Genomic DNA, 14,717 nt, shown 5'->3' with positions numbered 1-14,717 from the left:
AAAGAAAAGGAAAAATATTTTGAGAGATGTGAATTGACTGTGACAAAAAGATATGATATATGATATATGATTTTGTGGGGATAACATGAGAGAAAAAGGCCCCAGAGGAACCCATTAACGGGAAAAGGCCCAGAGGGAACCCATGTTTGGGAAAAGTTCCCCGAGGGAACCTGTCTATGGGAAAAGGCCCCCGAGAGAACCCCGAAGATCGTATTCCGCGGTGGAGCCTAGTCCACACCCCCATGGACCATGTGGAGCTAAGACTCCAGTCGACCAAAAGATAAAAGCTATTCACTTTCAAGGATCATACTTCACCCAAAATGATATATGATTAAGAGATTATGATTAAAATGATTTTTATGATATACGGTTTATAACGATGATTAAAGCTACTTTTAAATGATTTTTAAATGATTTATTTATGCTCAAAGCTTATTTTAAATGATTTTTGGAAGGATTTATTTATGCTTAAAGTTATTTTAAAATGATTTTACTATTTATGATTTAATTGTACTTAAATTATTTTTAATGGTTTATTTATGTTCAAAAGATTATTGTAAATAAAAATATGATTTTTAAATGCATGTTGTATTATAGGTATTATTTGTTATCCATGTTTAGAACGTGTTGAGTTTTTAGACTTACTAGGTTTGTATAATGCAATATTTGATTATTTTGGAGGCGTTGACGATTGAGTCGATCGAGTGCCGCAGTACACACCCGAGAGCTTTTATGTTTCAACACTAGTTTATTAGATTAAGGATTTAAAGATTATATTAATGATTTTTATTAAAGATATTTTATGCTTTATTTTTATTGTTAGTGATCTTTTCAAAAGTCGATTTAAGATTTTGTTTTATGTATTTGAGATTTAAAATTTTAATTTATTATGATTCATGATTATGTTAAATCATTTTATTATAATTTATGATTTAAGAAAAAAAATAGAGGTCGTTTCAACACATAATTGAAATTTTCCAATATGAAGTAATTTTGGACGATCTATAACTTTTATGTTGAACACATTTTGAAATTTGAAACGAATCAATAGCATAATTTTAAAACTATAATGACTGTCAAACTCAATTTTGATGACCAAAACCAGTATTTCCGGCGACTTTCGGGGTTATCGGTTTTTACATTTGTAAACTAAGAAATATTTTGAACAACTTATATTTCAAAATTGGAGGGTTAATGAAGAAGAAGTAATTCAAGCTTGAAGTGGCTATCTCAAAATCGGCTTTCTGTAATTTTAAAAAAAATTGTTCTTCACGAACTTGAATTTCTCGGGAAGATTTGGATAATCATATTGTTACACCTCTAGCATGTCATGAATTTTAGATATAAAAGGGTTGCTTTGTGAAAATTTGGATATTTTTGGATAAGATTGTTAATTTTTCTTTAATTTTCTCTGTTTTTCCCACATTTTTCGCTCTAACTTACCACTACAATTTATCCGCTCTAAACTCACGAAATTTAGATTAAATTTTCTGATAACATGCTTCAAAATAGATGTATTTACAAGAGAAGAGGGAGTAGATCTCTTGTGAGACGGTCTCACGAATCTTTATCTATGAGACGGGTCAACCCTACCGATATTCACAATAAAAAATAATATTCTTAGCATAAAAAATATTATTTTTATGAATAACTCAAATTAAAGATTTGTATCATAAAAAATGACCCGTGAGATCGTCTCCACAAGTTTTTGACGAGAAGAGGAGCCACCAAGCTTGGACACATGTCTATGTTTATTTTCAATTTTTGACACTTGTTTCCCAAACTTGACTTATATTTCCATTAAGTTTTTGGCGCATTGACCATTAAATTAGTTACACTTAGTTATCATTAAATTTAATTATTAATGGACAATTTTGAATTAATTCATATTTTATTAAGTTTTATTTAATGTTTTTATATTAAATATATATTGTTTTTATTCAGTTATCTATTTAAGTTGTATTGTACAATTTATTTATTTCATTTCAACTTCTTTAAGCAGATTAATGTTTAGACAAATTATTTATATACGTCAAATATTTTTACTAAAATAATTATTTTAATTGAGATTCTCTTTATTTAACTAAGAAATATTATTTTAAAATCATATTTTATGTAATTTTAGTATTCAATATAAATTTATTTAAATTTTTATGTAGAAGATAAATTTCATTTTTATTTAAGAGTGAGTCTCATGTGAGACCGTCTCACGGATCATAATCTGTGAAACGGGTCAACCCTACCCATATTCACAATAAAAAGTAATACTCTTAGCATAAAAAGTAATACTTTTTCATGGGTGACCCAAATAAGAGACCCGCCTCACAAATACGACCCGTGAGACCGTCTCACACAAGTTTTTGCCTTTATTTAATTAATCTATTGTTATTTTTTTTTATTCAAATCGTTTAAAGAAAATTTAACCGAACACCTAAAAATTTTGAGCTGTTATATACAGTTATCGTGGTCTCTAAATGTTTTCCAACTTTCCATGATTTTTTTTAATAATATTTTTTTTGAAAAGAAAATTATTAATAAAAATAGTGTGTATGATAGCGTTTTGCTCTAATACTGCAAAACGTTACCATTTGTGGCGGATCTTGAAAATGTTGCAGGGTCCAGCTACAGCGTCCTTTGTTGCTTTTTCAGCCTACAGCGTCCGCTATAGGTGTAAGTGGACGATGCTTCAATAATTTCACCAAATTATCTTGACTAAAAATATAGCGAATAAAGAGTAAAATAATCAAATGAAAAAAGGAGAACATGTATTTGTCCATACAAGAACAAGTAATAGTTTTTATGAAAAGCGAAGAATATTGAATATTTTATTTTGTACATTGTTGAAAATTTAATTTCGGTTGTTTGACAAACTAAATGTTTAATTTATTGGACTAAATGATCAAGTAGCTTGAAGTAACTGAACTACATAAATCAACTGACAGTTGCCTAATCTTCCTAACTGAAGATTAATGCGCAGTTTATCAAAGGCAACTAAAACCAGCTGAACTGAACTTATGAAGACAGCTGACTGATCAGTTGGAAAATGATCAATTGATATAATCAGTTGTGAGCTTACTAGCGATTGCTTATCTGCTCATCATTCAGCTTTACACGTCATCAGTTGTTGAAAAGGACATTCAATCGGCAACAGTACAAAGCAGACTGCAACTCATATTGTAACGCCGTATTTAAGAGCTTACAGTGTATGAATGTCAGAGGAATATTGACGCGGCAATCAACGGGTATAAAGATTCAAATTATATTTAATGTTACCGTTGAAGAGTAGCCTATAAATAAGTGAGAAGAGCAGGTGGGGAAACACTTGATCTATCTATTCTCTTAAGCTTGTTGTTACCCTGCTGAAATTATCGCTCTCACTCAAGAATCAAAAGCTCACACTTATCAGATATATTTGTAGAATTTGATGCTATTTTTCGAGCTTATAAGCACAAACAGTTTTGTTGTTTATTTGATCTTCAACTAGTCAGTTGTGCTAAGTTCAGTCGAAGAACTGTGAGATATTTTGTAAACTAAGAGTTTCAGTTTTGGCAGTGTTAAGTCCAAACTGAAGTGGGTCTGTACAAGTTTTGTATCGATCAAAGTCTTTTAGTGCATATCCTATCCTTGTGACAGAAGGGGTGACGTAGGAGCATTTAAAACCTCCGAACATCCATATGATTGTAAGGAAAGTGTAGGATTTGATTTTTTGTATATTATATTGAGATATGCACCTTGGGAGATTTATGGTTGGGAATATTTAAGTCAATATATAAAATCTAGACTTGTGCATACAAATTTCGAAATTTGTGGGGAAATAATACAAGATCATGAAAGACTTGTGCAAGGCTTAAGAATTTAAACATAATACTGCTTAGGATTTTCGAAAATCCTCCTAGAATATATGCCTAGATGTTGTGAGGCATGGATACAAGGAAGCATACAAGGTAAATTGGAAATGATCATCAAAATTGTGCACAAAGAAAGAAATCCTTACCCTAGCCACCATATTTTCGAAATTATGGAGGATATTGAGATCAAGAGGAATCTCACAACCAAGGTAACTCAATTTTCGAAAAAGGGCAGGGATATTGGAGCCAAAATTGTGAGATTGAGCATGATTTTCGGTAGGATTTTAGTACCAAAATTCGCTCCACCCTCCTCCCCTATAAATAGTCCACCATACCTACCATTCTCTACCCCATAATTTCGAGAATCTTGGCTGCAATTTTCGAAATTCCAGCAGCTTTCACTAGCCAAGACCCTGCACAAAATCGTCCAAGAAATCGAGTCGAAGCGCCATCCGCGCAAGAACGAGAAGCGATCCAATTTCCGAGCCGAACGTCCACGTTTTTAGCATCAATAACTACTGTAAGAGGGCTTATTTTTAAACTTTAAAATTTCGGATTTGGGTATGTATGTTTTCGATTTTTTTCAAGAAAAATAAATAGTCGAGTACAATCTTATTTCTACTCTTTTCTTGTATTGTCATACGATTTCAAAAGCACTGTGAGGAGTCGACTGTATACGGGAGGGAATCCCAACCGCCGTATAAGAGTAAAAATTAGGGACTGACGTCAGTAAACCGTAGAAAGTAGATGATTCGCAGTGCTGGGTCAAAGTTTATGCATGTGTTATGAAGTACGTATGAACTCATGATTTATGATTCGAAATTTATGCATGTTGTCTTTATTGTGCTCGATTTTCCCTCACTTGCTGAGTATTCCTCAAATACTCACCCCCTTATAACCCTTCCCAGATAAGTCCGAAGAACAGATTGAGGAGGAAGAATCTGAGCGGTTTTGGGGATGGTGAATGCCAAGAAATCGATTACCTTTACGTTATTCTTAATTAGATTTACGTTTCCGCATTAAAAACTCTGTCGTCTTAATTATTTCAGTTTTGTAAAGACAATATTATTTCATTGAAATTGTGATATATAAACTGGTTCGGTTTATACGGTGCTACGAAAGGCTTGTTGTTTCGATTGTGTGATTGTTAAACAACGCCGGTGTCAATCCCGAGTTTCGGAGCGTGACATTTAAGTGGTATCAGAGCCGCCGGGTTCATAATCCGAGTGGAAAAATCGATTTTTTTTTTTAAAAAAAACCCTAAACATTTTCGGTGGAATTTTAACTCGAGGCCGATGCTTCCCCCTCCGAAACGGCCCAACGAGCGAGGCTCACCACCCTAAAGTCGTGAGCACTAGGCTGAAATCGCGAAAATCCTTCGTTTAGGCCTCCGAAACGTCGTTTTTGCCGTTTTAGGAAATATTCGTCGACCCTATAACTTCTCGTAGGAAATTCCGAATTCGATTCCGTCAATTGTCCCGGAATCCTCTCGACATATGCTTCAAACCCATATGTCAAATTCCAAACTTTCTATTTTTGAAAAAAAAATATATTTATTTAAATTTCGAAAATTTCATATATATTGCATATTCTCACTTGTTATATACTGTCTATTTCGGATTCTGAGCATTTCCATTTTTTTTATTTCAGGAAATGGCTCCATCTACCCCTATGCGACCCCACACCCGTACCCAAGCTGCCATTCGTCTGAAGGAGCTTGCCCTTCACTATCAGTCCCGTCAGATTCTACGACTTAGAGTCAGATTGGGTGAGAGGAGGAGTGAGGTCGAAACCTTAGCTGCTGAGAAATAAGAGGTTCAAGTCCGCCTTAACCAGTCGATCTATCAAGGTGAACTAGTTTTGAGTGATAACATGGACCTCAGGGATGTCATAGAACAATGCTAATATCAAAATGGAAAGTTGCGAGAGGATGTGGAGCGCTATCGCAAAGAATTGGAGGAAGAAAAACAGCTGAATGACAGGAGCAAAAAGAGACTCGAAAATTACCCCCCATGAGAAGAAAAAAGTTTTGAACCATGTGGGTATGAATTGATGAATATCGTCTAATTGGAATTTTATCCACCAAGAGTCTTTTCTTTGAGAATTCTCATATAATACAATGGTATCCCAAGCCATTATATAATCATGATAATTAAACATATTAGGCATTGCCTGAAAAGTGTTTAATTGTTTGGCTTGGCTAAGAGGTAAACCCCAATTAGCAGCTGGGATAATCTTTTTTATTATCATTTTAGAAAATGCATAATCGCGGTTGCGATCCATATGTTGAATTTCAACTGATCCAGTTTCTACTAAAATTGTTTCAAAATAGTCTCTGGTTTTTCTACCCAATATGGGTTGTAAATCTTTAATCAAATAGCTTTGAGCTATATGAATAGGTGATAGATCTTTAAGGTCTTTATCAACAGGACATCAATGAAGACATCCTGATATTAAATAGGGATATTTTAAATCCTCTTTTGAACCTTTTAATGCAAATATTGCATTATGATAGTAATGAATTTCATAAGCAGTATCATCATCTGCAAATTCTTTAATTGGATCAAATTTTTCTTCTTCTGTGGAAGCCATATTAGGCTGAGGAACAGCAACCCCTCTTTTAAAGGGTGGTTTATTCATCGGCTTTTTTCCGGTTGCTGGTCTCTTTAGAATCGTCTTCCAAGGTTGATCCCTGCAAAAATTTTCTGGTTAGAAAATCTGGTAAAGAATTAGATTTTCCAGAGATATGTTCAATATCAAAATCAAAACATGCTAATATAGCTTGCCATCTAGCAAATATTTGTTTAGATGCTATTACTTTAACATCTTTTAAAAGAATATCTTTAGCAGATTTTCAATCAACCCTTAATAAAAATTTCTTATTTCAAAGATCACTTTCAAATTTTGTAATACATTTAACAATTGAAAGAATTTCTTTCTTTATTGTAGAATAATTCTTTTGAGTATTATTCCAAGTTCCAGAAGTATATCTTACAAGAATTTCTTTAGATGTATTATCTAATTTTTGTTTAAGTATTCCTCCATATCCGATATCAGAGGCGTCTGTTTCAACTATTTTGAATGCTTCAGGATTAGCAATAGATAAACAAGGGAGTTCTTTAACTCTTTCTTTTATTTTCTGTATTGCTAAAGTATGACTATCAGTCCATGGTTGAGGATTTTTCTTCAACCTTTGAAATAATAATTTACAATCTTGAGCGAGATCTTTATAAAAATCTCCTATATAATTAAGACTTCCAAGAAATCTTTGCAATTGATTTACATCAGTGATTTTATCAGGAAATTTATCAGCAAAAACAATTGCTCTTTCTATAAGAATTATTATTCCATTTTCAATATAATGTCCTAAGAATTTTATCTTAGTTTGAAAAAGTTTTACTTTTTTCTGATTTACTGCCAATCCAGCTTTTTTAGTAACCTGAATAAATATATTCAGATGTTTAAAATGCTGATCAATATTATCGGAATATATAAGAACATCATCTATATAAACGATAATATAATCTATATATGAATTATAAATTTCATTCATTATATTTTGAAATTCCATTGGAGCATTTTTTAATTCAAATGGCATTACATTCCATTCATAATGGTCAAATGGTACAATAAAAGCTGTTTTATATTTATCTACCTCTTTTAGAAGAATCTGGTAGAATCCTGATTTTAAATCAAAAGAAGAGAATATTTTTCCCTTAAATAATCTATTTAATAAATCTCTTTTATTTGGTAATGGATGCTTTATCCATTTTAATGCTTTATTAAGCGGTTTATAATTGATAACAAGTCTTGGAGCTCCTCTCTCAATTTCTGCTGCATTTTCTACATAAAATGCTGGACAACTCCAAGGACTATTACTTGATCTTATCAATTCCTTTTTAAGAAGACTATCAATTTCTTCTTTGCAATAATTTAAAAGTCTAGGTCCCATAGCTATACGCCTAGCTTTAGTAGGAATTTTATCCTCAATAAAATCATCCGTATAAGGCAGACTAACTTGATGTTTCTTCCTATTCCAAAAGGCATTAGGAACATCAGCACAAATTTCTTTAGATATATTTTCTGAAATAATTTTTATTTTTTCTTGTATTTTCTCAGAATTTATTTTTTCTTTAATATTTTTAAAAAGAACTTCATCTTTTAATGAAGTAACAAAATTTTCTTTATTATTTACTATTTTTTGTAAAATATTGATAGATTTTGAAACAGGTATAGTGGTAAATGGAAAAAATAAATTATTTCCTTTAATATTGGTATATAAACCCTTTTCATTAATTTTATTAATAGGAAACAACATTTGGAAAAATGGGGTTCCTAGAATTACAGGAGTAGATATATTTTTAATTAAAATAAAAGTAGTATTTAAACAAACTCCAGAATTACATATTGTAACATCAGACAATTTGTAGTTAACTATAAGAGGTTGCTTATTAGCAGCTGTTATAAATTGAGTAGTCTTTTTATAATATTTAGAAGGAACAATTCCTTCACTGATGCAATTTACATCAGCTCCTGTATCCAAAAGTGCTTCAATAGTAATTTTAAATTTTTTATTAATAATTAATGTTACTTTTGAGTACCATTTTTGAGAAATGATTTGATCAATTTTATTAACCAATACCATTTGATTTATTTCATTATCATCTTTGGGTAAAATGTTGTGGGGACCTGGGCTCTAACTTTTTCTTTGGGATAAAATGAATCGTTAATATAAAAGTGGGTCAAATTTTTCGCTTTTTAATATTAAATCTAAGGTATATAAACAACGTACATGCCTTATTTAAAATACAAACATAAGGTACAATATGTCTTGTTCCAACTACTCTGGACAACTAGTAATAAAATACAGTACATGCCAAAAGTATAACTACTAGTTCTTCTGCTATGCCCGAGATCACCACGCTATGTCCGTCTCTCATCCTCTGCGTGACCCAGATCCTGCCCCACCTGTTGTTATGCACACATACAGACATAACAACAGCCGGAAAACCGGTGAGAACAAATCCCAGTATAAACATGTATACATGCATATAATCAATTAAACATGAAACATGCTATCATGAATGACATCATATGCACATGCAATGCAATGCGAATCACACCATGTCTGGACTCGACTCGACTAGAACTCTAGGGATCCCGGTGTGAATAAGACGTCACTACCTACCCTCCAATCGGGGTAATGTACGTCTCATTCCTAGACTTCGGTCTGAGCTGTATCAACGGCGGCAATAAGAGTAATGCCTACTCCTATACTGAGATACACCGAAACGTCTAGATATTTGACAATGCCTGTCAAAGACTCTCCTATCTTATATGCAATGAATATCAATATGTAAACAACGTATAATCATATTCATATCTGAATATCACACTGATCATACATGCTTGAATACAATTCTGAAATCAAAGCATAAACATGTTAAACGATTGAATATAATGCTATACACAATTCATAAACATGTTACAATAATAATACTAGTATGTGATTTTGGTTGGGAAACTCAAATAATATTTTATTTGAGTTACATCTCCCCAAACAAAACATGACTTATACCTTTCTTTGCTAAACCTTTAACGATGTCGAGGTCTCGATGTCGAAGTGAGGTAAGATGAATCTGAAATGGAATGTTGATACACAATTTATCAATTACTAATCCAAATCAACACCTATCCACTCTCAATACTTGATCTTGATACAATTTGACGGCATAACTACGTAATTCTCGACACCGATCAAATCAATACAACATAATCAATACAAAACTATATCCTCAATTCATCATCATCACAATATCCAAGTCAAGATCTCAAAATCTGCATATAATTCATTCTATACATGCTGAAAAATCGTAATAATAGCATACGATATCCGTTCTTCGATCCGATTGTATTTCTACGGTGTCAATAACTACAAGAACACATTCTAAAGCTTAAACCATAATTCTCCCAACATATATATTTCAAAACATGCTGGAATTGAAGGAAACTTACACCCTTTGATAGCCTTTGATGCAAGGAGTTCAAAACTGAAATCGGAACTAAATTTGGGTGGTTAAATCTTTCACAATCACAATTTACAAGTGTAAAGAAAATTGAAAGCTTTTCTTCCTGAATCTGCCGAATTCTTGCTGAAAATAGGAAGGAAATCGTGCCATGTTATATATATATTGCATGCCTACACACACATGGCAAAGCCTTTGAAGGACACGTCTCGCGCATATGCGCGGCATTACTCGCGCATGTGCGCGAGACCTACTGTCTCGGCAATTCAACACCTCGCGCATATGCGCCACTCAACTCGCGCATATGCGCCACTGCTTCTGGACGCGCCGCGCATGTGCGCCACTACTCTCGCGCATATGCGCCAATGTTTCTGGACCGACCGCGCATATGCGCGACTAAACTCGCGCATGTGCGCCATAGCTGCTGGAAGGATCGCGCATATGCGCGCATTATCTCGCGCACGTGCGCCGAAGCTACTGGAATTTACGCGCATGTGCGCGCATATCTTCGCGCATGTGCGCTGGAGCTTCGACCTTTCTCATCTCTTTTGTACATTTTGCCTTCTTTTTAAATCCAATAAAATACATCTATAATCATCTTAATTCTTAACAAATTCGTCTGATTATGATAACTAAATCTTCGAGCCTTACATTTCTCCCCCTCTAAGAAATGAGTTCGTCCTCGAAATCGCATGCCATTCTATCAATGCAAGTATAAAAATAATCACACCAACACTAAACAAATACTTACATCATTGAAATAACTCGGGGTGTTTCTGTCTCATGCTGGCTTCTGTCTCCCATGTCGCTTCCTCGATACCATGACGACTCCACTGAACTTTCACAAGTGGAATATTCTTCGTTCTGAGTTGCTTGTTTTTCCGATCAAGGATCTGTATCGGTTGTTCCACGTAGCTCAACGTCTGATCAAGTTCAGCTTCGTTAGGTTGAATGACATGAGAAATATCTGGCATATATTTTCGCAACATCGATACATGAAATACGTCATGTATTCCGGATAGAGAAGGAGGAAGTGCTAGTCGATAAGCTCGATCGCCAATTTTCTCAAGAATCTCGTAAGGACCAATGTATCGAGGAGATAGTTTCCCGCGTTTGCCAAATCGCACCACGCCTCTGAATGGAGAAATCTTTAAGAATACTCTATCTCCTGCCTCAAATACTAATGGTCTACGTCTGATATTGGCATACTTAGCTTGTCGATCTTGTGCTGTCTTCATCCTCTTCTGAATGAGTTTAACCTTCTCTGTCATGTCACGAATCATATCTGGCCCAAGTTCTGGCACCTCTGAGACGTCATCCCAATATAGCGGAGATCTGCACTTCTTGCCATACAAAGCTTCAAACGGTGCCATTTCAATACTCGTTTGATAGCTATTATTGTAGGAGAATTCACAAAGAGGTAGGGAATCTTGCCAACTAGTGCCAAAATCTAGCACTACGGCTCTCAACATATTCTCTAATGTCTGGATAGTCCGTTCTGACTGTCCGCCTGTCTGAGGATGGTAAGCAGTACTCAGGTGTAATGTCGTACCTAAGGCCTGCTGTAAACTGTGCCAGAAGTGTGAAGTGAATCGTGGATCACGATCTGATACGATGGACTTTGGCACTCCATGCAACCTGACTACCTCTCGAATATAAATCTCCGCCATTTGATCCTGTCTATACGTCATTCTGTACGGAATGAAACAAGCTGATTTGGTCAATCTGTCAATAATGACCCAAATCGCATCACAGCCTCAGGGAGATCTTGGTAACTTCGTTACGAAATCCATGGAAATGTGATCCCATTTCCATTCTGGAATAGCTAAACTCTGAAGTAACCCTCCGGGCTTCTTCCTCTCGGCTTTCACTTGCTGGCAATTCAAGCACTTAGACACATATTCTGCGATGTCTGACTTCATCTGCTTCCACCAGAATTGTGTCTTCAAGTCATTGTACATCTTTCTGCCACCAGGATGGATACTAAACCGACTGCAGTGCGCTTCGGTCATAATCTGATGTCTCAAGTCTGAAACATCTGGCACTACAAGGCGATTATTCACATACAGCACATGATCACGTACCTGATATTCTGATACATGCCCTGATCTGACCATTTGGATCGATTTCTGCACAGTCTGATCGGTTCTTTGTGCTTCCTTGATCCTCATAATCAAATTGGGTTCAACTTGGATCGTAAAAAGTCGTAGTGGCTTACTGTCTGTATCAAATTCTAATCCAGAGAAACAGCAATTTTCAACTAACTTTGTAACACTTATCGTCGATAAGGACAAAGAACATACCTTACGACTCAAGGCATCTGCTGCTGCATTTGACTTCCCTGGATAATATTTGATTTCACAGTCAAAGTCTTTCAAAAGATCTAGCCATCTACGCTGCCTCATATTCAATTCTGATTGAGAGAATAGGTACTTTAGGCTCTTGTGATCGGAAAAGATCTCAAATTTCTCGCCGTAGAGATAATGACGCCAAATCTTTAATGCAAATACGATAGCCGCCAATTCCAGATCATGAATGGGGTATCGAACTTCATGTGGCTTCAATTGTCTCGAGGCGTATGCGATCACATGGCCTCGCTGCATAAGAACACATCCCAAACCTCTATGAGAAGCATCACAATATACAACGAAATCACCCGTACCTGAAGGTATCGTCAGTACTGGAGCACTAGTCAGCCTTTTCTTCAATTCAACAAAGCTAGACTCACACTCCTCTGACCAAACAAATGGTGCATTCTTTTGCGTCAATTGAGTTATTGGCTTGGCAATACTGGAGAAATCTTCGATAAATCTTCTAAAGTATCCGGCTAAGCCCATGAAACTGCGTATTTCTGGTACAGAAGTCGGTCTCGACCAACTGATCACAGCTTCCACTTTACTCGGATCAACAGAAATACCATCTCCAGAAATGATATGCCCTAAGAAGACAACTCGATTCAACCAAAACTCACACTTTGACAATTTCGCATACAGTTGCTCATTCCTCAATGTCTGCAAAACAATTCTGAGATGCTCTGCATGCTCATTTCTATTCTTTGAATACACCAAAATATCATCGATGAAAACAATGACAAATTCATCTAAATACCTCTGAAACACTTGGTTCATCAAGCCCATAAATACCGCAGGAGCATTAGTTAAACCAAAAGGCATGACAATAAATTCGTAATGTCCATACCTGGTTCGAAATGCTGTCTTTGGTATGTCTATATCTCGAACTCTGAGCTGATGATACCCAGAACGCAAATCAATCTTAGAATAGACAGAAGATCCCTGCAACTGATCAAATAGGTCATCGATCCTAGGCAAAGGATATTTGTTCTTGATCGTTGCCTTATTCAACTGCCGGTAATCGATACACAACCGTATCGATCCATCTTTCTTTCGCACGAATAGCACCGGAGCACCCCAAGGAGATACACTAGGTCGGATATATCCCTTGGATAGAAGATCTTCCAACTGTGTCTTTAGTTCTTTCAACTCTATCGGCGCCATCCTATAAGGAGCTCTCGAAATAGGAGTGGTACCTGGAACTAAATCAATACTAAAATCTACCTCTCGGATCGGAGGTAATCCTGGGATTTCATCTGGAAAAATATCTGGAAATTCCCGTACTACTGGCAGATCTGCCAATGTCGGGCTCGACTTCTGCATATCTACAGCATAAACAAAGAAACCATCCGCTCCTTTCTGTAACAATCTGTTCATAGTAAGAGCCGAAATCAAGGGAATCCGAGATCTGGAACCCTTCCCGTAGAATTTCCACTCATCTGTCATCTCGGGTCTGAATCTGACAATCTTGTGGAAACAATCCACGGTAGCTCTGTACTTCGTTAGCATGTCAATACCGACTATAAAATCAAAATCAGCTAGACCCAACACTATACACTCTAGGTCAATCTCATGCCCCTCAAACTGTAGAATGCAATGTCTCACAATAGTTACAGATATTAATCCACTTCCCAACGGAGAGTTAATAGATACAACATCTAGCAAAGACTCAACAGGCAGAGAATGCAATAATGCAAATCGTTCTGAAATGAATGTATGCGATGCACCCGTATCTATCAATATATAAGCAGGATAACCGCAAAGAGAACAGTTACCTGCAATGACATCATCTGGGGCATCCTGTGCTTGCTCTTCAGTCAAGGCAAACACTTGAGCCTGTTGTCTCTGAGGCTGACTCCCTGTCTGGCCACCTCTGGATCGAGGCTGGGTCTGTGATGGTGGCGGCTGAAATGAGTGAACAGATGAAACTTGCCTCTCAGGCTGAGTCACTGAGGCAGACGACCCTGCAGCCTGAAATCTCGATGCACCACCTCTCTGAGGACATACCTTGGCATAATGCCCCGCTTGCTTGCATATGTTACACTTGCCCACTACACCCTGACACTGTTATGTGGCATGCTTACCTCCACACGTACTGCAATATCCACTCATCGCCTCTAAACCCTGGCCAAGACCTCTCTGTCTTGATCCGCTGGAGCTCGAAGAACTTCTCCCTGCCCTCTTAAACTGTTTGCCCTTCGCTTTCAACTGATCCTTGCGTCCACTACTGCTACCACCACTTTCGAATCGAGGAGGATGTTGTGCTGGAGGTAGTGGTGGTCTCGGACTCGGAGCCACATACGGCACACTCCGTTGTCTCAGCAACCCTGCTTCTGCTCCTTTGGCACGATTTAATGCATCCGAGAAATTATCGGGTCTCCCAGTATTGACCAACGTAAAGATATCTGGATTCAGGCCATTTATAAACTGATCCGCCATGGCCTCATCACTACCTGAAACGTGAGGTGCAAAGCGAAGCAAAGAAGAAAATT

Source organism: Primulina eburnea, unplaced genomic scaffold (genome assembly GCF_022965805.1).
Source record: "Primulina eburnea isolate SZY01 unplaced genomic scaffold, ASM2296580v1 ctg1038_ERROPOS4800000, whole genome shotgun sequence".
Classification (NCBI taxonomy): Eukaryota; Viridiplantae; Streptophyta; class Magnoliopsida; order Lamiales; family Gesneriaceae; genus Primulina; species Primulina eburnea.
The sequence above is the reverse complement of the archived record's forward strand: the minus strand, read 5'-3'. Positions refer to the sequence as shown.